We start from the raw sequence: 25,676 nt of genomic DNA on the forward strand, positions 1-25,676 counted from the left end.
ATTCGTGCAAAAGTATGTAACAGCTAGAAGGAAGCGTTTCCGACCCCATAAAGTATATATATTCTTGATCAGGGTCACTAGCCGAGTCGATCTAGCCATGTCCGTCTGTCCGTCTCTCCGTCTGTCCGTCTGTCCGTCTCTCCGACTCTCCGTCTGTATGAACGCTGAGATCTCGGAAACTACAAAAGCTAGAAGGTTGAGATTTCCCACACATATTCTTTGGCTTCCTACGCAGCGCAAGTTTATTTTAGCCGAGCGAAAAAAATAAATGCAATTTTGTTGTGTATATTTATACCTATCGAAATGTAGAAGACATTTTTCAAATCGGACCATTCATTAAAAAGTTATACGCAATCAAAATTTATATATCTATCTCCCTCGCACTCCCCTTTAGCTGAGTTACGATTATAGTCGGGACACCAACCCGAGTACAGCGTTCGCTTTAGCTGAGTGACGGGTATTAAATAGTCGGGACACCAACCCGACTGTAGCGTTATCCCTTGTTTTACTTCAAAGTTTCCCAACGGCCTGCAAAGTGTTTAGAGGGCTACAAATAAACAAAAATATGGAAAATTTACGTCAAGGTATGCTAAGGTATATATTATAATTTTCAAGGCTCTATGATAGAGGAAAACGATACATATGTATCAGGGACCGAAAATAACTGTTATTGTAAATTTTTCTTACAAAAAAAATCACGCACTTAGAAGGGTCATAACATTTTTTTAAATACACCACTATTTTTATTAGCCATTGTAGTTTAAAAATCCGTAATGATTTTTATTTATAGTCTTTTATAATAAAACTCAAAAAATAACTGTTATTTGTTGATTTTTATGAATAACAGTTATTCCCTTAACATTTTTGAAAAAATGAAATAATTAAAAAAAACATGCTAACTATGTTTTATATAACTTACTAAAAATTTATTACAAAAGGCAACCGCGCATATTTTATAACTATATTTTTTTTAAATTTATTTTACCCACAAAATCGCTTAAAATCAAGTTTTAGTTTTATTTGTGATCTCGACGAATTACTGTTATTTGTCAACTTTTATTATAAAACTCAAAAAATAACAGTTATTCTTTGAGTTTTACTTTAAAAATTAGAAAATAACTGTTAAAGTGTGATTTTTAAAATAAAACTTATAACAGTTACGGTCCCTGATATGTATAGTACATGAACATTTCTAACGCACAGTATACTTTTCCTTGTGTATTATACATGTGTGAAATAATAATGTGAAGTATTCTACTTATATAAAAGACACGAGAAAAATACATGTATTTTACTCTGACATGAACATGAAGTCGAGTACTTTATTTCTGACGTGTACGAAATAATTCTGATTTCATACATCACTGTTTTGTTTATACTTAACAGACAATAACAACTATTCCCCGTGATGCTGTTATATAAATGACCATATCTCCTAAAGAAATCGCGGTTTTTCATCTTTTATGATAAAGCGCAGTTGGTGATGCAGTTATACGAGTGAATATATACAATGGTCATCACCTTCTGAGGATTGGCGGTTTTTCATCAATGATAAAGCGCCATTGGGAATGCTGTTATTCAAGTAAATATGTAAATGACCATCATCTCCTCAAGAATTCGCGGTTTTTTATCTTGTATGATAAAGCCTCTAAGTGATAGATGAGACCATCATCTCCTAATTTCTCGGTTTATACATTAAGGTTTTACAAGTTTTTAATAAGAATGTTAAGTGTTAACAGTGTCAGAAACTTATTGTACATGTCAAAATAAAATACATGTATTTTTCTCGTGTATTTTATTTAAATAGAATACTTCACATTCTATTTCACAGAAACTTATTGTACATGTCAAAATAAAATACATGTATTTTTCTCGTGTATTTTATTTAAATAGAATACTTCACATTCTATTTCACACATGTATAATACACAAAGAATAGTATACTGTGCGTATCAATCATTTTCAAGTATTATACATTTGTACAGTACTTTGTGTGTTATTTTCCGAACCCTGGCTCAACCTTTAAAACTAGAGTTTATGCCAAAAAAACGGACTTTTTCCCCATAGTGCGATGGTCAATATTTGTTCCTCTTGCCCTAAAGAATTCGCGGTGTCGTTGTATTAAAGAATTCATGTATATAGGAAAATACAAATTGCCACCATAACAACATAAGTACAAATTGCAACCGAATTTCAACAGATGAAATTTTGTGACGCCTTCGGCAAGAGATATTTTGGACCTTTTGTTTTTCAGTCGCACAATAACAGATATTTTTATTTCATAAATAAAAGTTACGGAAGACTTTCTATTTTTTTGGTTATTACTGTTGTTACTATAACTGTTATTCTCTGACTTTTATTTTAAAATTCTAAAATAACAGTTACTTTATGACTTTTAAATATAAGGTGGTGAGTAACGAGTAATCAATGACTTTTAAAGTAAAACTTATAAGTTACAACTGTTGCGGTCCCTGGTTGTCTTTCATTTTCCACGCTGATTAGAATTATATTAAAAACAAGAAAGGAAGCTAGCTTCGGCCAGCCGAAACTTATATACCCTTGCAGATCATTCCTATTAATTAACAAATCGCAAAAATGTTCAATTTTCTAATATTTCTCAATAATTTTCCGATCGTTCCTATGGCAGCTATATGATATAATCGTCCGATTTTGATCAAATTAAAATTGAAATTCGGAAATATTTAAAAAGAGTCATATCCTAGAGTAGAAGATACTACAATAAAAACCAAAGAAGCTAGAATTTATTTCCTATTACTTTTCCATTAATTTTTCGATCGTTCCTATGGCAGCTGTATGATATAGTAGTCCGATTTTTTAAATAATTAATTCGAAATTCAGAAATATTTAAAAAATAACATCCCCAAAAGTAGAAGGTAATATTTCAAAAAACACCGAAGCTAGAATTTTTTAAAGTTTTTTTTTCCGATCCTTCCTATGGGAGCTATAAGATATAGTTGTCCGATCCGGTCGGCTCCGACATATATACTACCTGCAATAGAAAGAAGACTTTTGCGAGAGTTTCGTCCCGATAGCTCAAAAACTGAGAGACTAGTTTGCGAAGAAACAGACAGACGGACAGACGGACGGACAGACGGACAGACGGACATGGCTAGATCGACTCGTCTTGTGATGCTGATCAAAAATATATATACTTTATGGGGTCGGAAACGTCTCCTTCACTGCGTTGCAAACTTCTGACTGAAATCATAATACCCTCTGCAAGGGTATAAAGACAGAAAATCGGGTGGAAGGGGATGTCGTGAATCAAATTGTTTAAACATTTCCGTTTATTTAAACAATGTATGGCACATGTAAGAAAGAGAGAATAGAATGAATTGATTTGAATATTTAGTGTCCTTTTAATATTTTTATGGCGATTGAAAATTTAAAACACAAAAATGTGTCTTAAATCTGTTGTGGAAATGTAAATGAAATAATATTTTAGCAAAAGGATATCTGTATTATCATAAATTTGAATTTAAGCGAATATCACTTCCTTAGTCAGCTGCAATGCAAACACTCGCACATATCTAGGGATTGTGTTTGTAAAAAAATAATTTTTTGGCTTATTCATATTGTGTCGGCTCTGCGAAATAAGTCCCCAAGAAATAAGTCCCCAAAAAAAAATGAAATAAGGCCCCAAAAATTGGGGAGTTGTTTCATAAGAAATAAGTCCCCAATTTAAAAAACGAAATAACTCCCCAATCCCAAAAAGTCGGCAGTACAAAAAAAATGAAATAAGGCCCCAAAAGGTTTGGGGAGTTATTTCATATGAAATATAAGTTCCCAATTCAAAAAAAAAAAATAACACCCCAAATTTGTTTTAGTTCTTTTGATGTGTGTATTTTACGTTTTCTTTTTAAATTATTTAAAATTAAATAAAGACTAGCATGGTATCTTTAACATCTTTTCTGCAATAAGGGCACTTGTAATGCTCTAAGTTACTTGCAATTGCTTCTGCTTGTAGTTTTAGATGACATTCAGCGCAAGTTTTTAAATGTTTGCATGGAAAAAATAAAATATTTGGAACCAAGTCCAAACAAACCACACATTTACGATCGTCAGTTGTTGCTATCGGATTATTACCCTGCAAGCAAACGGGCGATATTTCTATCGCCTATCGTCCAGAAGTCACTTCTTAGTAACTTCTGGAAGATAGAAACACGACAGAACACATTTTACAAAAACAAAATATACATCTATCGCGAAGAAGTCACTTCTTGGTCACTTCTGGACGATTAAAATACGATAGAACACATTTTACAAAAACAAAAAGGGTTACGGTCGTGGAGAAGTAACTTCTAAGACACTTCTAGGCGATAGAAAGACGATAGAACACATTTTACAAAAACAAAAAGGGTTCAAATCGCGAGGAAGTAACTTCTGAGGCACTTCTGGGCGATAGAATGGCGATAAAACACATTTGACTACCTAAAAAGGGTTAAAATCGCGAAGAAGTAACTTCTGAGGCACTTCTGGACGATAGAATGGCGATAGATCACATTTGACTACCTAAAAAGGCTTGCGATCGCGAAGAAGTAACTTCTGAGACACTTTTGGGCGACGAAAAGGCGATAGAACACATTTTACAAAAACAAAACCAATGGGAAAAAAACATCTTCCAATTCACTTCTGGAAGTTAAATTGAAGATAGAAAGGAATTTGGTTTTATTTTTTTGAAGTCTTTGGGGTACAGTCCGCTCTTGGCTCTCTCTTTATACCTGAAAACTACCCTTTTTTCTCTTTGACCTACGCACTTTGTATTTTGAATTCGAGCGTCAGTTCGTTTCGAGATTTCTTTGTGATCAGTGCGATTTATTCTAAGTTTCTGTGTTTGTTATGAAATGCGGAGTGAACCCGTTATTTTTTAAATATTACATACCGGTGGAATATAAATAAAATACAATATTTATTTACATCAAAAATTAAAGTGATTGGAGAAATCCAGAAATGAGCGTGTACAAGGCTGTCCTCCGAAAGCAAAAGGAATTACTTGGCGTGAAACTCTGGGTAAACCGAAAACTTAACTATACTCCACTTATTTAATTATAAAAGGTAAATACCTTCTCCGATTTTTATATGACACAATATTAATTATTTTGTTGTTGTTTTAAGCATTTTCATAGACGGAACACGGAACTGGAATTAAATAAAATAATACAACACTATTTCCTACAAGCTTATGGACCGTGCTTACATGCCGCAATGCTTTTGTAACTATATATTTAAATAAATGTATTGAAAGAATAAACATGAAGAATGAGCACAAAAAACATATTTTCCAATTGGGAAAGAGTCTTCTAGGTATCGTCTACAAGTGTCTTCTGAGTAACTTCCAGAAGTGACTTCGGCGACACTTCTACAAGTGACTTGCACGATATCGCATTCGGATCGCCGAAGTCACCCCCGTCGGGAAGAACTGTTCCACTACGGCGGCACTTCTAGAAGTGTCGCCTAAGTCACTTCTGGAAGTGACTTCCGCGATATCGCATTCGGATCGCAGAAGTCACCCCCGTCGGGAAGAAATGTTCCACTACGGCGGCACTTCTAGAAGCGTCGCCGAAGTCACTTCTGGAAGTGACTTCCGCGACACTTCTAGGAGTCACTCAGAAGTGACTTCGGGAAGTGTCGCCGTAGTGGAACAGTTCTTCCCGACGGGGGTGACTTCGGCGATCCGAATGCGATATCGCGGACGATCGTTTTCATCTTCTAGACGTCACTAAATAGTGACTTCCGCGATAGAAAATGCTTGCAGGGTAGCGGCTTCCTCCTCATCTGAATTTTCGTCTGCCGAATCGGCATCTACATCATCAAAAATGTTCTCTTTTTCCATCATGTTGGCACAAATGTCATTATCCTTATACACCATCCGAGAAAGAAAGGAAGCTGCATTTAGCTTTCCTTCCTCCAATGGCAATGTTGCTTCCTTAATCTTTTTATCTTTTTCAATATTCTCCTTTCGTCTTTTATGTGTCGAAGAACCTCCACTCTCAGTTAGTTGTATAAATTGGCGACTTTTAAAGTATTCCTCGTCCCGAATAACTTTAACAAATTTAAAGAAATTGCCATTTGGCAACACAGAACGCCCTAAAACACCATTGTATCCTTCCACAGCTGCTGTCGTGCGAGTATTTTCCTTATACACTGAAAAGTTATTGCAGCCCACCTAATTACAATTTCAGAATTGTAATATTTTTAATATTTTACGTTAAGAGGTGTTACCTTCTTAATCCACTGCTTGTCGAAATAAGTTAAAAAATTGCGAAAATCGTTGTCAACATCAAACATAAAAATTCGAATCTTGATTTCGTGAAAAGCGCTTTCAATTAAATACGGAGGTAGCAATGGTAAAGCCAATATTTTGTGAAAATCCGAACTAGCTAGTTTTGAATTCCTAATAAATTCTAGCAAGGACTTGCGTTTGCTCATATTTCTTCTTAATGCTTGGCAAAAATGGAACCTTAAAACGAAAAAAATGTAATCGAAAATAAAAACGGCATTTTACATACCAGCAACCAACAGTTTTAACTGTGGGATACACATTTCGGATGGCTTTTCTCATGGCTGCCTCATAATCTGTTATTATTGTTGAAGGCTCCAAATCGAATACATTTTCTTTGATATATTGTAATAATTCTTCATAAAATTTTTTATTTTTTTTATTCATTAAAATGAAAAATACTGGAAATAAGAAGAAAAGGTTTAATTCTTAACACCCTCAACTTCCAAGAACTTATAAAAAGCAAAAAGTCTATAATATTACCCATAAGTATATATGAAATCATATTTATTCAATATCAAGCTGCGCAGCTTGACCTTTGCATCGCACACTGGGCCAGAAAGTTAATTTTTTGGCCAAAAATCTGTAATTTCTTTCCTAGGACAGTTAGAAGGATGCAGTTTTTTGCGTTTTTTTCTTAAAAGATTGAACTTTCCAACGAACTAAAAGTAAAATTTCTTGGAATTTTATATGATATAGATAATCCAGACCAAAGTCGGAAAATTTTACGTACTTTTCGGTTTTTTATTTTTAAAAAAATAACTAGAAGACGCAGTTCTTTCATTTTCGAAAACAATAAAGTATGAGATAAAACAAACTAAAAAAAATTAACCTCACTAAAAAATATTATGTCGTTTAAGATTTATGAACCGTTAAAAACTGCAACTTTCGGAGACTCCCACATCAACGTTTATCAAACAATCGATTTAAAAAAAATTTCTATTTTTTTGTTCTTGTTACCTTTTAAGTTTTATATAATCTAATTATGTAAAAAAAATTGTTTAAAATATTGTTTTTTGATTTGTTTAATGTTAATTTGACATATTCTGAAGTCATCACAAAAGTATGCTACATTTTTATTTGCATAGTCCTGATTAAATAGATAGATATAGGTTTGGAAAATACCATAATCGATTAGTGTACGTAAAAAGTAGATTTTAGATGTTAGTCACACTAAAATCAAATTTTTGAGCGCATAATGTTCACCAAAACCTGAAGAAATAAAGTATGGCATACTCTTGGGCTCTCTTAGCTAAGCTCTTCAAAATAGCTCGACTTCGAGTTAAGCCTTCAATTAAAACTTAAATTACCGAAAACTTAGGCAAAACCGCATCGAGTCGGTGGGCTACGCTTTTAGTAAATTGATCAACGAATTTTTTTTTGAAGGAATGAACTAATTTGGGGATGGCACTCGAAGGCACTCGAAAAGCAAAGTACTCATTTGCTGAAAAAAAGCGTAAAAATTAACAATTACATTTATTTTAGCAAACAAGTAAGACATACGAGCTATATTATATTTTTTACTTGTTGAAAATAATCCCTTCTGCAAGTTTCGGAAAGAAGTCGAACAGCAACATCAGCATCTTTGACTTCTAAATTTTTTTTCATTTCCATCAATATTTTATGAATTTTTCACTTTGAAAATATGGTAAAAGAAAACTACTTGCCCGAATTCTTTGAAACTTTGGCATAAATTAGTTTAATGTATTATAAAAAGGATCCCAAACTCAATTTGGTCATTTTCTTAAAAAAGAAAAACGTATTTTTGGCCAAAAATCTGATCGGCTGGCCCAGTGTGCATCGTTAAGCATGTTAAATATTATATATTTATGAATTCATTAATATTCTATTTGTTTGGAAAAAATGCAGTTATTTACCTCCTCAAAATATTGAATATAAATAACAAGTAGCTGTTTAAAGCACCCTTTTGGAACTATTTTAAAAGTTCCATCCATTAGGAATCTTCTATTCTGTGGAGGTATGTTTTCTTTTATTCCACTTATTATTTTTAAAGAGGAAAATATGCAAAAAGCTTGTTTTTCCTCCTCGAATATACAAGCGGTAAAGAATGGCAGTGGATTTGACATATCCTTGGTTAGACCAAAAGAAGTCCACACATGCTCAAAATTGAATGCCTCTATAACTTGCACTGGAAGTTGAGGTGAAGTAATGAAGGTTTGGCTAGCGATATATTGTAAGCCGCGTCGAATTTTGCCAAACTCAATGTTTTTGTATCTTCTGGGAACCTACAAAATAATTAATATTTTATAAAGTTGCATAAGCACAATATCAATAAATACCTTTCGCAGGTATTACGATACGCTGATCGAATGCAATTGATGGCACTATTTTCTGCTCCTAGAACGCCATTTACGTTAGAACATTGTTGTTTCATATCATTTAGAGCCATTATTTTTAAATACGCCTCTTCCTCGTTTTCATGGTTATGTTCAATAAATTTTGTAGGCAGTTCGCAGGTACCGTTTTCCAAAAGATTTAACCGAGCGCGGAAAGTTTTTTTTCGGCATTCTAGTTTTGTTATATTATTATAACTCGATTTTTTCATATACAACATTTTTTGCTCTCTAACATAAAACAAATGGCCAGTTCGGCGTAGACCTATAATTCTCTCGCACTCCATAGTTCACGTACACGTCGCGCAATGTAAATAAGCGAAATGAGCGACTTACTAGTAAACCAAGGCTAGGTTATGATGTGATACCTGTCAGGCGTTGCCTGGCACACTTAGACCTATTTTCTGTCATAAGAAAAATGAAATAAGTCCCCAAAAATGGGGTTTGAAAACTAATAAATATTTTGCTGATCGGGTTTTTGCATTTTTAAAATATAAGCAATTTAAGGATAATTTCGACTGTTAAAAAATTCAGTTTAATGGGATTTCTGTATATATTTTAAAATTTAACATTTACCTAAAAAAAAGGGCGCAAAAGAAAAGATTTGCGATATAATCGATTTTTAGCCGCGCGTTTTAAATGTGCTTCGACTGTGGTATTTTGATTTTTCCCCTTCCACGGTCACACTTAAAGTGCGACAGCAGGACATACATACATACATATACGACTTAATGCAAAGTGCGCTAGTAGAGCATACATACATACATATGTGAAAGCCGTGACGTCACAATTGCACAACAAAATTTTCAAATATTGGGGACTTGGTGAAGGAGGCTTAATTTAACATTTAACATTAAATATAAAATTTTTCACTTAAGATAAGATTTATTATTTAGCGTATGAGTTATTAATGGTGGTGTATTACATTCACAAAGTTTAACTATTGTATAACCCAAGATCTGTTGATCTTCATATGACATAAGGTGATCACAAAACTCAGTATGTAGTTGCAGGCATAAAAAAACCTCTTTTTCCCCTTCCTTCATCTGAAAAAACATAGATCGGGATGTAAAAAATTTGTTTTTAGATAAAAAACTTTTTTATACCCTTGTAGAGGGTATTATAATTTCAATCAGATGTTTGCAACGCAGTGAAGGAGACGTTTCCGACCACATAAAGTATTTATATTCTTGATCAGCACCAATAGCCGAGTCTATCTAGCCATGTCCGTCTGTCCGTCTGTCCGTCTGTCCGTTTCTATGCGAACTAGTCTCTCAGTTTAAAAGCTATCGCGATAAAACTTTCCCGAAAGTCTTCTTTCTATTGCAGGTAGTACATATATCGGAGCGAGCCGGATCAGACCACTATATCTTAAGAATCCCATAGAAAAATTCAAACAAATATAAGAAAATTCATTGTATCTTTGTAGGAAGTAGGCGTTTTGATTATTGACTACTTAAAAACAAAATTGGAATTCCTGGAACTGCACCGAGTAAGCATTACTTTATCTACAAGGGTATATAAGCTTCGGCTGGCCGAAGGTAGCTTCCTTTCTTGTTTTAAATAATGTAAGGTTAATAATACCCAAAATACAAACACGTTGGACAAAGGACCGAGACAGAGGAGCAAGACAGGTAGAACACGAAGATGGAAAGGTGGAAAATCGAATTTCAAAGAGAGAGAGAGAAATACGGGAGAAACACGTACATACATATATATTTACATGCAGTCCTTTGAGCGATGCAGACCGAATGTAAGCAGGGCTCATCATGACAATTTGAAGAAGAAGAGAGAAACGTCGGTCAAGAGAGCGAGAGGAGCAAAAGATGGAAGGGTTGAAAATTGGCTTTCGGATTGCTTGCGATCTACGCTGGCATAGGGTTCCGCGTGTGGAAGACGAGAACCTCAAAACACTTTTCCATAAGCTCTGTTTTACATTACACCTCCACCGAAAATAAGATCGATTTTCCGCGTACGTACCCGCCAAGCGGTCAGCTCTATCGTGGATCCGGTAAATATTATTACAATGCATCACGTGCGCGAAAAGGCATTATTATTACGAGCAATTGGGTCATACCGGCGGTCTACAAAAACACAATTAAGTTTAAAGCTTATAGGTCTTGACTCGCCTGCATTTATATACTTAAATGAACAGCTGACAAAACCAAAAAATGAGTTGTTTAAAGTTGCAATGCGTCTCAAGAAGCATAGGCGCCTAACAGCTGTTTTCTCTCGGCGCGGAGAAGTATTTGTAAAGCTAAGTGAGGGGAGAGAATGCTCTGTGCGTGCAGACCGAGAGGGAGCTTTCAGAGATGACAGCTTCTACAAATCTGGCGAATAATATCGCTAGTAATTTATTTCGTGAGTAAATACTTTTAATTTTCAAATTTTCTTCGTTACATGGGTTTAATAATTAATTAATTCTTATTTATTCTCACATTTATACAAAATGGGTGATCATTTGGACACACATCAATCGAATACGTTTGCCTTATTAAGGGTTCTTACGAAGCAGAGATCCGGCCTTAAAATCTGTCATATTAATGCGCAAGGTCTGACTAAGAAAATTTAAGAATTTAGATATTTGTTTGTAATTTCGTGCGTAGATGATATATGTGTTTCTGGAACATGGTTTGTCCCGAATTTATGTGATATGTTATTGTCGTGTGATCTTTTTCGTGCAGATCGTGACAGTCGCAATTTATGTCAGCAATAAATTAGCTACCAAGTCTATATGTAAACATCGTGAGAACAGTGGAATAGAATATTTATTTCTGGAAATTAGTAGCCGAAATAAATCCGAAAAAATATTAATTGGGTGTACATTAGGGCGGTCAAAAAAATGGAATTTTTTTCTCACCCCTTAACATGGTATATTAAAGTATGCAAAAAATGTATGTGAAAACAAAACATTTTTTTTCGAGATTTAGACCTTGCGAAACGTCTTCAAAGTTTGCTTTAAAATTACTCATACGACATGTATAACAGTTCGAATTTGGTCGAAAAAAATCGCTCTCCCATTTCTTGTCTTGTCAAATTATGAATTTCGTTGGAAGAATTGGTAAAAAAAAAGGAGAGCAAAACATCAACTGAATTGTTGATATCTATGCCACCTTGATCAGAAAAACTTTTTGATCGAAAGCAACAGTGCGTATGGGTGATAAACTTTGAAACCAATTCGCAGACCTTAAAAATTTCCATACACATGTGGACCGCCCTAGTGTACATATCGCCCTCATTTTAATGTCAACTACGATGATCTCATCAATTTGCTGTCAAATGTCTCAGTTAATTATCATAATAATAACATTTTAGCAGGTAATTTTAATAGTGATAGAGAAACCCATCTAAAAAATAGCATTGAATCACTAGGAATAAACCTGGTGAACTCATCCTTTCCAACACATTTTACCAATTCAAGCAACACACTGTTAGATTTTTTTTTTTTTTGTGACCAACATTGGAAAAGTAATATGCCGTTGAATATGCCGTCCTTCTCTAAACATGACCCAATCTTCTTGACGTATAACTTTGACTTACCGGTCCTTGACAAAACAATAATTTTTAAGGACTTTAAAATATAAACTATGACCATCTAGGCGAGGAATTTGCCTTGTGCAAATATAGTTTCGATATTTATGGTTTACCATCAGTAGACCAACAATTAACTTTTTTTCAAAATAATATCAGCTATTTGTGCCGGTACGAAGTAAAATCCTCCGGGCATCCGAAAAACCATGGTTTAGCTCTGAAATCAAGACAGCCATTAAAAAGCGCCACGAGGCATATAACAAGTGGAAACGATACAAACTTCAGCGCTGTGTACCACTTTTAAAATGCTATGAAAGAATGTGACAAGCCTAATCGATTCGGCCAAATCTAACTTTTACAGTCGCAAGTTTTATAATAAAAATCAGTGGTGGCCAGCAGAAGCAGCACACATACAATGAAAGAACGCATAGCCTTTGTGTGAATTTGTGCACGAATTTGACTGTGCGCGTGACGTTTTTCAGCTTGACAGTGTACATGTGCGTCGAAACGCTGCAACGCGCTGGCAGAGCAGCGGCAGAGAAATTGCCTATCCCGTGGGCCCTGTGTGCTGCCTTTGCTGGCCACCACTGATACAAATTCATCCACCAGTCAATGTGATGTCCTTGAATGTATTCATAAAATTAAATCGAGTGCTACCGGATTGAACGATGTTAACCCAAAATTTATAAAGATTTTACTCCCACGAATACTTGTATTTTTCACCCACATTTTTAATACTGTAATTTTGACATCCGTGTTTCCAGACAGCTGGAAAGTTGCCAAGATTCACCCAATTCCAAAGAAAAATAAAGAATATAGGCCCATATCAATTCTCCCATACCTGTCCAAAATGTTCGAAAACCTAATGGCGGCACAAATAAATAACTTTGTAATAGACAATAAAGTACTCAATGATAAACAATCTGGCTTTAGAAGACACAGGAGCTGCACTACCGTCATTTTAAAAATAGCAGAGGATATACGAGAACAAATATATTCTTCCAATGTGACATTCTTAATTTTACTTAATTATAGTAAGGCATTCGACACAGTAAATTACAATTTTTTTAGGTGCGAAATTAAAAATTTTTTTTAACTTTTCAAGCACTGCAGTTAAGCTAATGACTTCGTACCTGAGCAATCGCCGCCAATCAGTTGTTTTGCCTAACATTTTATCCTCGTTTGTGTTTCTTAACCGTGGGGTTCCGCAAGGTTCTGTTCTTGGTCCTCTGTTATTTACGTTATATATCAATGACCTTCCTAATTTTATATCTAACTGTGATATTCATATGTACGCTAATGACGTCCAGATGTATGTTACTCGTCCTCTTAATAGAATTCATGAGTGTGTAACTGTGTGTAATAGTGTAAAAGGAAATGGCCTAGGTCTGAACGGTGCAAAATCCATGTGTCTGGTTACCACAAAAGGTAAATTAAAATTGAAATACGTGGACAATGCACCCAAACTAGGATTTATTTTTAACAGAACACTGTCCTGGAATGACCATATTTCAAGGGCAGTGAGTAAGACCTATGGCACACTAAGATCTCTGTCATTATCAAAACGTTTTCTGCCCACAAACATCCGTCTACTAATTTCTAAAACCTGTATAATTCCACAACTTTTCTATGGATTAGAAGTCTTTGCAAACTGTGACTCATGCAGCCTGAATAAACTTAGAGTAACTGTGAACACTGTCGTTCATTTTGTCTTTGATTTACGGAGGGCGGACCATGTTTCTAACTTTACATATAAAATCTTTGACCTAAACTTAATGGATTGGATAAAACTTAGAGTACTACTTCTCCTACACTAAATTATTATTCATAAAGACGATCCTACTTACAATTTACTTACAATTTTAATTTATAACATCACGAAGGGTAAACAATATCACTTCAGTCAGGCACAGGTCTCTGCCATCAAAAAGGCTATTTTGCGTATACTCTGTTCGACTATGGAATCAGCTACCTAATAGCAGGGTAAGAATTTCTTAACTGCGCATATGAAATATTAGATTTTCTTCAAACTCGGGAACCTCGTAGAGTTTGCTTTAGAGGAACAACGTGCAACTTTACATGTTTTTAAATGTGTACTAGGGGAATTAGGAAAATATTTTGATAAATTGTTTGTTGGCCAAAAAGTATGAATTTTAATTATTTTTAATTTCCTATCGCGGTTTTGGAAGTCTTTTTCATCCTATATAGTCAGCTTAACTATCCAAGATTGTCCATCTCATAACCAACTTAATTTACCCGAAGAAACATTTTTGTTCCTTTTAATCATTTCCGAGATATTTCATCTTTTTTCCCTAATTTAAGAAACACCTATTTATATTTTCAATGAGTACAATTCTTACATGTTTAAGATGCAAGTTTACACAAATTTTACGGTGGTAAAATTATGATATTAATATATGTGCATAATATCAGTGAGTAATTGAGTAGTGCAAACTTTCAGCTTAAACATGTAAGAATTGTACTCATTACAATTGTATCATGAAAATAACATATTTTCCACATGTATTTTCCCGCTGCGTAATGTTCAGGTTCCCACCGGGAAAGTAAGAAGGTGGCTTTGTGTGCTGAAAATCCTGTTCCTTTTAGCAGAAAGTGTTGGAAATCCTGTTTCTTTCAGCAGGCGACGGTGTAGGGAAAATGTAAATTCCCAAGGAAAACCACATAGAAACCTCATTCCCCCCTTACTTTTTGTGTCACCCCCGTGTATTTTGAAACCAGAGACGGAAGAAATGTAAGGGGTGAATGAGGTTTTGTCCCTTCCGCTTGTATGGAGAAACCTCTTGAAAATATGTTATTTTCCAGAGGAATGTTCCCGCTGGGTTGGCCTTACTGTTAGCCTTAGTATGCTCAGTAAAAACTGTCTTTTTTGACAGTTCTGTCTTTCCTTTGCCTTACACCTTTAACATTTATTTGAAAATACATATGGGAGGTTCTTTTACAAACCGAACGGATTTGTGCAAAAAAAAATTTCACATTTTTGATTTGTTTGAAACTTTTTATACCCGTTACTCGTAGAGTAAAAGGGTATATTAGATTCGTGCAAAAGTATGTAACAGGTAGAAGGAAGCGTTTCCGACCCTATAAACTATATATATTCTTGATCGGGATCACTAGCCGAGTCGATCTAGCCATGTCCGTCTGTCCGTCTGTCTGTCTGTCCGCCTGTCTGTCTGTATGAACGCTGAGATCTCGGAAACTATAAAAGCTAGAAGATTGACATTTTGCATGCAGATTCTAGGAGTTCCTACGCAGCGCAAGTTTGTTTCAAAAGGGTGCCACGCCCCCTCTAACGCCCACAATCGCTAATATACGACTTTAAAAATTTCAATATTTTGGAAAAGTAAAAATGCAGTTTTATTGTGTTTATCAATCAAATAAAAACACCTCTTAACGAGGTAAAAAACTAGTGACGACCGCACCTTCAACATACAAAAGTTCTGATATCAACATTTGTGACGAAAAATTATTACACTCGTCATTAAATAGACTTTCTAATCTTTTCTCATTCGGCCCGCACTAGCAAACTATTCCAGCCTTTTTCCCTTTACAGGCATTTTCTATTGCAGCGTGACGAATGAGAAAAGATTAGAAAGTCTATTTAATGACGAGTGTAATAATTTTTCGTCACAAATGTTGATATCAGAACTTTTGTATGTTGAAGGTGCGGTCGTCACTAGTTTTTTACCTCGTTAAGAGGTGTTTTTATTTGATATCAGAAGTTTTTGTTTGTATACATTTGCTCTCATAGGAGCTAATATATACATTTAAATTTAAATTGGTCAATCATAATTTTTAAACTATTGTATTTTAACGAATTAATTTAAAAAGGCGTTGAAGTATTTCAAAATACCTTTTAAACGAGGTATAGCACATGGGTATACCTTTAGTAGTGTAGAACTTACAAGCAAACGAAATTTAGCTATTTTTAGCTTTTTTCCCGCTAAAGTAGCGGCTTTTTCCAAAAGTCGTAGAACAAAAGATTCCTATATGGAACTCTTAAGTGCAAATTTACTGATTCCATGACTCTAAAATACAGTTCGGATACCCTCCCACAAAATTCAATACTCAGGGAGCGTTAATTGTTCGAGCTGGCAAAAGTGGCTATTTTCGAATAAAAATAACTTTTAAACGTGACTTTTTACAGTAATTTAAGGAATCTCAAGGGCTATACAGTTTAAGGTTTTAAAGAAAATCGTTAGAGCCGTTTTTGAGAAAAATAAAAAAAAGCTAAAAAAAAAGTTTAAAAAAATTGTCTTTTGTTCATATTTTTTTAAGTATTACATTTACACAAATTGCATATAGAAGGCGTTTATAGCATTTAAAAATACCTTTCAAACGCGATGCAGCACAAGCCTGTAGCTTTAGTAGTATAGAAGTTACGGCTTTCCGATTTTTAGCTATTTATAGCTGTTTTCCCGCTAAACTAGCGAGTTTTTCCAAAAGTGGTAGAACAAAAGTTTTTTATATCGATGTTATGAACGTCATATCAAATTTTCAGAACTTAAAAAACATATTTTGGACAAGTGGACAAGTGGACAAGTGGACAAACAGAATTAAATTTTCATTTTGGGAAGAAGAAGAAAATCTTATTTTGGCTATAACTTTTGAACGGAGAGTCGGATTTTGACAAATGACCCCTCATTCGACGGGTATTTTCAAAAGGAATACAACTAAAACATTGCGAGGGGGCATTTATCCCCACCGGCCCCAACAGCTCCAAATTTCGAAATTTTCACTTTTTCACTTTCACCGCTCTCTCTCCCAAGCCAATTGATTTTCTTAAAGTCTTGGTATGCAATCCTGTTAGTTTTCGCAATACCTTTCGATAGGTGTATTATTCATTATGATCGGACCATCACAGTAGATTTTCATTTCTTCGTGTATATATAGTAGTCGCCTTCGCACACTCTCCTGGTGCGCTTCGTCACTACATGGACTGCCGTCCATAGTGATACCTATCGAAATGTAGAAGAAATTTTTTAAATCGGACCATTCGTTAAAAAGTTACGGCGGATCAAAGTTTTTCTCCATCTCCTTCGCACTCCCTTTAGCTGAGTAACGGGTATCTGATAGTCGGGGCACCCGACTATAGCGTTCTCTCTTGTTTAACGTGTACTTTTCGGAAAATTATTAAACCCGTGTATCAGGTTTTTTTTAGTTTGCCAAAAAACGTGAATTTTTAAAAAGTACCCTCTTATTGAAAAATATTAAAAAAATAAGTTTTTAATTTCTTAAAAATTAAAAAAAATTAAGATTTTAAACAAATTTTTTAACGCCATATTGTTAGTTTCCATCAGTTTTTGTCAAAAGGGTGGGGCCATGTTTAGTTTTTAAAATGTCGAATTTGTTTTAACAATGCCTCGGCTTTTTTCTATGAAAAAACGTCGCAGCATGTAGGTCTACTCTCTCACTCTTATCGGATCCTTATGGAATTCATGTTTTCTCATCGTTTACTAGTCCTTTAACAATTTTTAATAATTTAAAGTTAACTTTTAAGTGTTTGACAATTTCTGAATGACAAAAAGTAAAAAGTCCTTTTTAATCGTTTTAAATCTTACAATTATTTATTTAACCGTCCATTTAATAAACAAATATTTTAAAATTTTTATATTTATTTGTATTTTGTATTATGTAATTTATTTAACATTTTTAAATAATAATAATAATTTAAAAAAATTTTTTTTTAAATCTTATATTTTTAAATTTTTTAAAAAATTAAAAACTTATTTTTTTAACATTTTTTATTTTAAAGAAGAGGTTTTAGAGGAATTAATGCAAAAGTCACGAAGTAAATCGGATTACTACAACCGGAGATTCAGATTTTCAATGAGAGGGTACTTTTTAAAAATTCACGTTTTTTTTTTTTCGGACAAATCCTGATACACGTGTTTACTAATTTTCCGAAAAGTACACGAAAAAAAGTTTCAGTCAAATTAAAAATGTGACCCAAGAAAAGGTGTTCGGTTTGTAAAAAAACCCCCATATATGGTAAATAACTTAATTATTAGCACTAGGTGAGTTACAATTACTGTTACCATTATCTTCTAAAGAATACGCTGTTTTCAAGTTTTATGATAAAGCGCCGTTGGTGATGCTATTATACGAATAAAGCAGCGGTCGGCACACACATACAAATGCATATATTTTGAGGGTCAACTTTCCGACCCATAAGTCTATGGAAAGAAGGAGGAAAGCACCTGATGAAGTAAAAAGGTTAAAAAAGTCGATTGGGATACTAAAGTATCCCTTTTTGTATCTTAAATGGTTATATTGGTGGCCTTTAAAATCACTTCATTTTTTCTAGCTGAAAAAAAATTTAGTTAGCACATTGCAGGGCCTTTAAAAAGTCCGTTGGTTGAATATCCTTGTAAAAGTCGTTCCTATCCTAAACTTCGATCTGTGCTAATAAAACCTAAGGGTTGACATTATACTTTTTCTTGATCCTTTCGCTTCCTTGACCTCTTAAACCCATGGGTCGGGCTGTGTGCCTTGCATTTTGGCACAGTGAGAATCCTTTAAAACGCCGTAAAAGGATCCGAATGGTAAAAACAACTTCAGTGCACATATTTCCTAATATTAGCATATGATTGACCCTGATCCAGCCCTTAAAATATTATTTTTCGCACAGATATGGGTATTGGCATTTAACATACTTTTATATAACCGTTTTTCGTTAAAATTAAGTTATTTTAACGATTTAAGGATACAAATTTAACATTATGCCATCTAGACAACGGAGACAAAGCGGACTTAGCAAAAAATATGAGTCAAATCGGTTAAGTTTTAGCGAAATAGTTAAATACAACACAAGTGTGCCAAGAATTTTATTCGGGCAGAATAGGCTCATTTTTTCGTTTTTCAGTTTTAAAAAATTAGTCTTAAGAGATATAAATATGAAACCAAATTATTTTAACAGTAAAATGTGGCCTTTATAAAAACAAATTTTGTTTAATTTTTTTATTCATGTATTAGTCGGAGAAAATTGAACCTAAAGTCCAAGAAGCCAAGTGTGCCAAGAATTAAGTTCATCACTGTACGTTGACATTTTGTTTTATATTTGTGTGAGTAATTTGCACTGGGCAGCTCATCGATGTGTGTGCAGACCGCTGTTACCCAGCGGGAACATTCCTCTGGAAAATAACATATTTTCAAGAGGTTTCTCCATACAAGCGGAAGGGACAAAACCTCATTCACCCCTTACATTTCTTCCGTCTCTGGTTTCAAAATACACGGGGGTGACACAAAAAGTAAGGGGGAAATGAGGTTTCTATGTGGTTTTCCTAGGGAATTTACATTTTCCCTACACCGTCGCCTGCTGAAAGAAACAGGATTTCCAACACTTTCTGCTAAAAGGAACAGGATTTTCAGCACACAAAGAACCACCTTCTCACTTTCCCGGTGGGTACCCACCGGGAAAATTCCTCTGGAAAATAACATATTTTCAAGAGGTTTCTCCATAGAAGCGGAAGGGACTAAACCTCATTCACCCCTTACATTTCTTCCATCTCTGGTTTCAAAATACACGGGGGTGACACAAAAAGTAAGGGGGAAATGAGGTTTCTATCTGGATCTCTGGCAGAAGAATGCAGGACAAAATCCACTGGTTTTTCGACTTTCCGCATTATAGATTTTCCACACGTACCCAGTTATGGTTTTCCTCCACTTGCAATATCTGCTTTTCTACACCCTCCCAGTTTTGGTTTTTCCAGACCCTCGCAGTTTTGGTTTTGCACTGCTTTGCAGTATCTGATTTTCCACAATAAAAATCATGTTTTTTGTAATATTTGTTTGTGTATTTATTAATAATATTTACAATCGAAGCATTGGAACTACAAATTTTTAATGCCTGAAGCATTCCCGGGTTTTGCTTGGCCGAATGCAGTACTTAGATATGCATTTCTTGTCTGTCTTCTGAAAATATCAAACATAATTTAGATATGAATGTAAGACCAGGAATAATAATAAGAGTAATTACCATTATTAGGTCTCCGCACAAAATTAAAGGATCTCTCCAGAAATTATGCCTGGTTTGCCATGGCCGATCATTTACCCTCTGTTCAGTTGTTTTATGTCGGGTATCTATATCAAAAACTATGAGAAGAAAAAATAAAATATGACAAACGCAGGCGCAACACTTCTGGTCCCAAGAAGTCTCAGTCGGCCTGGCTGAAATAAATGTAATATTTTGATTAAGTTAAATACAGAAGTACTATTTATACAACCATTTAATGAACACCTCACACCATTTACCACTGGTAAAGATTAAAAACATTTCAAGTGTCACTGAAATGCAGAATTTGTGTTGAAGATAGCATCCGGAGGCGTATATTTATTAATGGGGAAAATATCTGTGATACTAACCTTTGTAACGCTGAAATAAAGGTTATAAAAAGACAAAATTCATTTTATCACTCACCTTTTTATTGTTTTTTAGATTAAAATTAACTATTTTCACTTTTTTTTCACTTTTTCCAACAAATTTAAAAATGATGTGACCCTGCATCATATACTTGATAATACTAAATGCAGATTTGATATAAATTTCGTTGTAAAGTCCGGTCACACTTTGGCGCCAAATAAGTATTTCGTTTAAAAAATACTTTTCAGGGACCGTAATCATTAAAGGTTACGTATATTATTGGTATGTTAGGCATTTTTCGTGTTATCAATACCACCAACACGAATTTTTATATTTTAACAACACTTAAAAATGGCTTAGGCCACGATCTGACGAACAAATTATGTTATTTCACAGAAAATGTTTAAAAATGTAAAAAGCAACAATAGTTTTCTTTGTAATTTAATGTAATTCCTTGATAAATGTGATCAAATATTTTAATCGTCTTACCGTGGCTTTTCTCTATAATTTGGTTGAATCCCACATTCATCCTTTTTATTATTTGAAAAATGTTGAGTAAAATAAATTAATATTATCATTATAGACATTATGATAATAATGTTATATAGTTTAATTTTTTTGATTAACAATTATTAATATTTTTTCTACGACTTTTAAAATTACTAAAAATTAAAACTAAATGTGAGAACAAGTCTTTTGGTTTTGGTGTACATCATAGGATTTTTGAGTATTATAAGTTGGTGATTTTCTTGTTTAAAAATATTATAATCGTAGTGCCACAGAAATCACACAGCGCATAAATGGCCTGATATTGATGCTACTCAGAAACCCACCCTCATTTAGCGCTCAGAAATTATCTATCCCTACACCGCCGCCTGTGGTATACCCAGCGGGAATGTGAGAAGTTGGTTTTTGTGTTCTTGAAATCCTGTTCCTTTTTGCAGGCGGCGGTGTGGGGATAGATAATTTCTGAGCGTTAAATGGGGGTGGGTTTCTGAGTAGCATCACTATCAGGCCACTTATGCGCTATGCGCTATGGCACTACGATTATAATATTTTTAACAAAAAATCACCAACTTATAATATTAAAAAATCCTATGATTTACACCAAAACCAAAAGACTTGTTCTCACATTTAGTTTTAGTTTAGTTTTTTTAATAATAAGAATGAATGTGGGATTCAACAAAATTATAGAGAAAAGACACGGTAAGACGATTAAAATATTTGATCATATTTATCAAGGAATTACATTAAATTACAATGAAAACTATTATTGTTTTTTACATTTTTAAGCCATTTTTAAGTGTTGTTAAAATATAAAAATTCGTGTTGGTGGTATTGATAACACGAAAAATGCCTAATATACCTATAATATACGTAACCTTTAATGATTACGGTCCCTGAAAAGAATTGTTTGAACGAAATATTTATTCGGCGCCAAAGTGCGACCCTACTTTACAATGAAATTTACACCAAATTTATCTGCATTTTGTATGGTATTATCAAGAATATAATGCAGGGTCACATCAATTTTAATTTTTTTGGAAAAAGTGAAAAAAAAAGTGAAAATAGTTAATTTTAATCTAAAAACCAATAAAAAGGTGAGTGATAAAATAAATGTTGTCTTTTTTTCGGCGTTACAAAGGTTAGTATCACAGATATTTTCGCCATTAATAAATATACGCCTCCGGATGCTATCTTCAACACAAATTCTGCATTTCAGTGACACTTGAAATGTTTTTAATCTTTACCAGTGGTAAATGGTGTGAGGTGTTCATTAAATGGTTGTATAAATAGTACTTCAGTACTAACTTTAATCAAAATAACTTAATCAAAATATTTCATTTATTTCAGCCAGGCCGACTGAGACTTCTTGGGACCAGAAGTGTTGCGCCTGCGTTTGTCATATTTTATTTTTTCTTCTCATAGTTTTTGATATAGATACCCGACATAAAACAGCTGAACAGAGGGTAAATGATCGGCCATGGCAAACCAGGCATAATTTCAGGAGAGATCCTATAATTTTGTGCGGAGACCTAATAATTGTAATTACTCTTATTATTATTCCTCGTCTTACATTCATATCTAAATTATTTTTGATATTTTCAGAAGACAGACAAGAAATGGATATCTAAGAACTGCATTCGGCCAAGCAAAACCCGGGAATGCTTCAGGCATTAAAAATTTTTAGTTCCAATGCTTCGATTGTAAATATTATTAATAAATACACAAACAAATATTACAAAAAACATGATTTTTATTGTGGAAAATCAGATACTGCAAAGCAGTGCAAAACCAAAACTGCGAGGGTCTGGAAAAACCAAAACTGGGAGGGTGTAGAAAAACAGATATTGCAAGTGGAGGAAAACCATAACTGGGTACGTGTGGAAAATCTATAATGCGGAAAGTCGAAAAACCAGTGGATTTTGTCCTGCATTCTTCTGCCAGAGATCCAGATAGAAACCTCATTTCCCCCTTACTTTTTGTGTCACCCCCGTGTATTTTGAAACCATAGATGGAAGAAGTGTAAGGGGTGAATGAGGTTTTGTCCCTTCCGCTTGTATGGAGAAACCTCTTGAAAATATGTTATTTTCCAGAGGAATTTTCCCGGTGGGACGTTATACATGTGCGAGCAGCACGCCGGCAGAACAAAACCCTATGCTCACTTAATAGGGCGCTGCCGACCGCTGGATTAAAGACATACAATGGCCATCATCTTCTGAAGAATTCCCGGATTTAATTCTTGTTAGACAAAGCCTCTAAGTGATGTTGTTATACGAGTAAATATATACAATGGCCATCATCTCCTGAAGAATTCGCGGATTTAAGTCTTGTAAGATATAGCCTCTAAGTGATGGTGTTATACGAGTAAATATACATAATGGCCATCATCTTCTGAAGAACTCGCGGTTTTTTATTTTGTTTTGTTTGATAAAGCGTCTAAGAAATAGTATTATCCGAGTAAATCATCTTCATCTTCCATAATCTTCTGAAGAATTTTCGGTTTTTCATATTTTACATTAGTTAAAAATATAACTGGAAATATTGGTCTGCTAAAGTTATGTACTGTGCGTTCAAGCTTAAGACATAATATAATCCCAAATACTAAGTATTTGTTTAAGATTTTTATAAATAAAAAATGGAATTATTTTTAAAAATTAAATTTAAAAAATGTAATTAGGTTTAAAATATTTGGAAAAACAAACCAAATTTTTGGTGTATAGAACATATTCTGTGTTTAAACACATAGGTATAAAAAGTCAAAAGACCGTTTTTGTTCTCTGTTCAGTTCAAACGGTCTTTTATCAACCGAAACCGTTTTGAAACAAAACAAGAAAGGAAGCTAGCTTCGGCGAGCCGAAGCTTTTACACCCTTGAAGATAATTCCTATTAATATACTAATCGCAAAAATGTTAATTTTCCTATTATTTCTCATTACTTCTCCGTTCGTTCAAATGCAGCTGTATGATATAGTAGTTCGATTTTGTTAAAATTAAAATCGAAATTCGAAAATATTTAAAAAGAGTTACATCCTGGAGTAGAAGAGAATACAATAATCGAGTATTACTATAAAAGATTAGATGTCGATTTGCGTCATGTTCCCCCAGCCCAAACCATAAGACCTAAAATTCTGGAAAAAATTGGGTCTGAATCGTGTGTTAGAGGAGGTGTGCACTAAGAAAGGATTTTTTAAAATTCGGCTCCTAAGGACTCGCAGGACTCTCGAAAAATGCGATATTGCGGGATTAAAACATTAACCATTCCCACAGTTTTCTACCAAACAAGTTGATATTTTTTGTGGAAATCGTTAAAAGCCCAGAAGATGAGCCCCAACCGACTTCCGGTTGGGGGTACTACATTTTTTTTCCGCAACGACACACAGTGTAAGATTTGGCCAATCTAGGGGGACTTAAATCAGTAGGAGTCGTATTTTTAAAGATATCGGCTTCAAATTTTGAGTGAATATTCTAGTAAGTTGGACATAAAAAAATGGGCGTGGCACTTTTGGGGGCGTTAAAAATTGAAAAAAACTGTTTTTTTTAAAGATAAAAACCCCAAAAAAAATATTAAAAAAATGTTCGACATTTTTAACTATTTTCTTATTTTTTGTTATAATTTTCGCCAAATTAAAAAATTTTTTTTTTAATTTTTGGTGACCATTTTTTTTTTTTTTTTTTGAAAAATGTTGAATTTTGGTTATATGCTCATGTTTTTAGCTGTAGCTTCGATATTATAAACTGAGCAGCTGCAAATAAGGTTTTATATTAAATATAATTGATAAAAAAAGCAAAAAAACTTTGGTCTATATTTTTAAGATTTTTTTTTATTAAATGGTAACAATTCAAACTTCATGTGTACATCGTCTAGTGCAGACAGTGACTCAAAAATGTCTTCTTGAGCACTTATCAGCGGTTTACGGTATGATCAATAAGGGATTGTAAACTTATTTCAGCATAGGATTCTCTTACTTTTATACCAGTAGGATAGCATAACATTTTTGGCTCCTTAACGAGATCATAACATGGATATAATTTTGGACAGACTATTTTTGTGGTATTGTACTTCTATTTCTCAGAAGGGCAAGTGCTTGATCTGCTGAAAGGTGTTTTGCAGTGCTATTAGAAGATAATTTAGCTTTCTTAATTATAGTCCCCGTGGACGGAGGAGCATTTGGTAATTCATTAATTAATTTAGCTGAATCCCGTTTTCCTTCTGCCTGCAAAGCCTGCTCTGCAGCTGATAGCAATTGATCCTCATCTATCGTAGGCAACAATTCTTGGCTTTTCCTTTTTTGTGTTTTAGGAAAACACTCAGAAAAGACTTTTTGTGACCTCCCTCTTGTACTTGAGGTGGAAGCAATGACATCAATGCGACAGTCTTCGCCATTTAATGTGACCTGAAGGCCACTTGCATTATGAGCAAAAAACCTGGCTTTATCTCTCCTAGATTTCTCAAATCGGTTTTGAAACTCAAAAGACAGTGTAATTTCAATTTGGAGTGATCAATGTCATTGCCAATCACCATCACTGCGTGCTTTACAAGAGCGTTTCGCGGAGTGGTTTTTATGTTTTTCAACCAAACCTCGAAAAATGCCGCACGGCTTATTCAC

General features: G+C 34.1%; 1 protein-coding gene and 1 long non-coding RNA gene across 2 annotated transcripts in view; one reads left to right on the plus strand and one right to left on the minus strand.

The window, feature by feature from the left end:
• The window catches only part of LOC108054886 (uro-adherence factor A), a 234,497-nt gene that overhangs the window by 196,825 nt on the left and 11,996 nt on the right, over positions 1-25,676 (plus strand). The gene's annotated exons all lie outside the window — the stretch shown is intronic.
• LOC138912021 (uncharacterized) lies at positions 5,724-6,676 on the minus strand. Its single transcript, XR_011417654.1, has 3 exons — positions 6,531-6,676; positions 6,244-6,481; positions 5,724-6,187 (listed from the first exon to the last, which is right to left on the minus strand). It is a non-coding gene; the product is annotated as an uncharacterized lncRNA (long non-coding RNA).

The sequence above is a fragment of the Drosophila takahashii genome, chromosome 2L (assembly GCF_030179915.1).
Source record: "Drosophila takahashii strain IR98-3 E-12201 chromosome 2L, DtakHiC1v2, whole genome shotgun sequence".
NCBI lineage: Eukaryota > Metazoa > Arthropoda > Insecta > Diptera > Drosophilidae > Drosophila > Drosophila takahashii.